The 3,248-nt window shown below is 33.2% G+C and overlaps 1 non-coding gene across 1 annotated transcript; it reads left to right on the top strand.

Annotated features, from left to right (window-relative positions):
- Positions 1-239: 239 nt before the first annotated feature.
- LOC134545210 (5S ribosomal RNA) lies at positions 240-358 on the top strand. Its single transcript, XR_010078345.1, has one exon. It is a non-coding gene; the product is annotated as a 5S ribosomal RNA (ribosomal RNA).
- The last annotated feature ends 2,890 nt before the right edge of the window (positions 359-3,248 follow it).

Genomic DNA, 3,248 nt, shown 5'->3' with positions numbered 1-3,248 from the left:
GTTATGGTAATGTTCATCAGTTATAGAGTGTGGGTTTGTGTGTGTGTGTGAGAGTGTATTTTGAAGAGGGCTTTGGTGGTTGGGATGGTGAGGGTGGTGTTTGTTGTGTGGGGGAGGGGGGGGGGGAAGTAAAAGAGTGTTCATTACACGATTTCTCCTGTTGTTTGTAACAATCACACCTGGTATAGCTATTTCGAGTGGCAAATACAAACTGCAAAAAAAAAAACATCTATATCATTGCCAACGGCCATATCACGATGAACACACCGGTTCTCGTCCGATCACCGAAGTTAAGCATCGTCGAGCGTGGTTAGTACTTAGATGGGTGACCGCTTGGGAACACCACGTGCCGTTGGCACTACTATTTTGCACCCTACAGAAAAAAATTTTTTTTTAAAAATTTCAATTTTAAATTTTTTTTTCCCCCACAATCACCACATTTCCCCCCCCCCCCCCCCTAACACACACACTCACTCTCTCTCAATCAATCAATCAATCAATCAATCAATCAATCAATCAATCAATCACTCACTCACTCACTCACTCACTCACTCACCCACCCAGTAGCTGTGAATCTTTGCATGTGTATACCTCATACAAAATTCAAAGTGAAAAAATAAATATATAAGTGTATATGTATGTATGTATGTATGTATGTATGTATGTATATATATATATATATATATATATATATATATATATAAACACACACACACACACCTATTTTGAAGTTTCTCTGTTTCAGTGGGCAGTTATGTATAATAATGAGAGATTCAAAAAGACGTTGATAACAATGTCATCAATGCCTGTTTAGTGTGCTCATTTGTTGGATGGTCGGCAGCAATACTAGAGGTGGTACAGCTGTAACCTGTAAAATTGTACCTGCAATGTGTTGTGTATGGAAAAAAATAAAAATTATATCATCTAAATTTTTGTTATCCAACAATAACCTTCCCATCAATGCATGATGTCACAGTAGCCATAGCTCTACTCTTTCTGCCATATAACATTGGGGGAAAAAAAAAAAAAAAGGAGCTATTAGAATAATAACAAAAGATAAAAAATCATCTAACTGCAGACCAAAATTCAAAAAACTTAAAGTCCTGACTGCCATAAATGAATACGTTCTAGAAACTTTTTATTCATTCTTAAGAAAAAGAAGAAAAAAAAATTATTATTTTTTTTTTTTTTTTTTTTTTTAGATATTCGCACATAGGTATAACACCAGAAATGCTAGTAAATTGAGGATAGTTGAACATAACACTAGGCGATTTGAAAATGGACTAAATTACTTGGGAGTAAAACTTTACAACTTAATATCACAGAAAATAACTAAAACAATTTACCAGTATTAAAAAAAAAAACAGTAAAAAAAATTCTTCTAGAATATCCTACCTACCCTCTGAAGCTATTCTTTAATTTGATTGATAATAGAGAAATTGAACTGTTAATTTGTTGAATGGACTTGTGATAACAGCTGCTTCATGTTTTGCATAAAGTTAAATTGTGTAACATGTTATGTATTTTTTTTTTTTGAAATTTTTTTTCTTGGTAACTTGCATCATGTAAATATTAATTGTCTGCACATACATGTTCTATATCCCGGAGCCTTGACTCCACGTGGGATCAACAGAACAAAAATACAAAAAAAAAAAAAAATCCAGCTCACTAATCTAGGTGCATTTTGCTAACAATATTTGGAATATATATATATTTTTTTTTTGTGTAACATGCAAATTCTGTATTATTCTGCACACATTATTTATAATCTTCTATCATTTTCTTAGATAATAACTATTAATTCATAAAATAGATTGTGTGTGCATAACCTCCTGGAAACATTTGCACTTACCTCCTACTTTACTTTTTCATTTAAGCAATCCTATTCGCATGTATACACTTAGGTTGCAGCATCGAAATTGTGTAAAATTCAAAGTGTGTATTGCCTGAAAAAAAAAAAAAAAAAAAAAAAGACATACCAAATATTTGCATACAGCGACACACTACATATTTGCACACAGTGGAGTTTTGCGGTAATTAACCTAGCACAATTTACCACACGCAATCACACGCCCGCGATGAGATAACACACTCGCTGTTTTCCTGTTGACCGGCACGAGGAGTAAGAAAAATTGATATTTACACGAGCACACACTCCCACACTAGTCACAACGTCGGTCATCAAGTTGTGTTGAAAATTCCTGTAGCCTCTGTTTTCCCAAATGATTTCACTTAAAATTTCATTTAACAAGACCATAAACAAATTTACAATACTAATTTCTTAAACAAACACTTCAGCGAACAAGTGACTGTCGCATTCATTACAAAGCTTACAACTTAACAGATGTTTCCGATGTGAAATAAAATAAGAAAATGTTTTACAACCAACCTAGAACATTTAGTCAAAACGTTTTTGTCCTGGTTTATGATTATTTTCCGTGACATGAATGTTTCAAAACTAATAAAAATACGAATGCAGCCAAATATAATGAAGTTAGCACATAAAAGACGACTTAAAATATTTCATTTTTCGAGAATTGGCAGAGCAAGAACGCACAGGTCCAACGGAAATTTCTTTAAAGATAAACGACCATCGGACAAAAACACCCCCTCCCCTCATCCTCAAAAATACGTGAATAATATACTTTTTCAATTATATTTTTATCGTTTTTTTTTTTTTTTTTTTTAATATACTCATTAAAACTTCAAAATAAGCAGGTACTCGTGTGTTTTTCTCTCTACAATGTACCTGATCTCGGTGCGTAAACCTACATCATTTAGAGATGGAATTAATGTACACATACAAGTAAAATTTTGTTCCATTGTAAAATTGAGAGAAAGAAGGTTTTCCAAACGCATTAAGTATGGAGACTTTAAATAAGATTACGAGCTTATAAATGTTTGCAACGAAATAAAGTGACCATGTATCTGCAATTTCAAAAATATTTTTGCTCTGCTAACCTCACATGCAAGCAAGTAAAAATAACCTCACAACTTACTTACCTCTCTCAATTTCGCAGTACCAAAACATAGAAGGGATAAATAGGATAGTTTTTATTCGAAATCCTGCAAGAGTTTTAATTTTTATTAAAATATTTCTCCAATGTAGCATGTGTGTGGAATACTTCATCAGCAACTTGCATCTGCACCTTGAGTGAATTGAAGGGCAGCCAGTTTTAAAAGCTAAACAGAAACTGCACTCTTGAGAATGCATCAGATCCAAGTGAAATGCTTGTTGTGTGTACAGT

Source organism: Bacillus rossius, unplaced genomic scaffold, assembly GCF_032445375.1.
Source record: "Bacillus rossius redtenbacheri isolate Brsri unplaced genomic scaffold, Brsri_v3 Brsri_v3_scf63, whole genome shotgun sequence".
NCBI lineage: Eukaryota > Metazoa > Arthropoda > Insecta > Phasmatodea > Bacillidae > Bacillus > Bacillus rossius.
The sequence above is the reverse complement of the archived record's forward strand: the minus strand, read 5'-3'. Positions and strand labels throughout refer to the sequence as shown.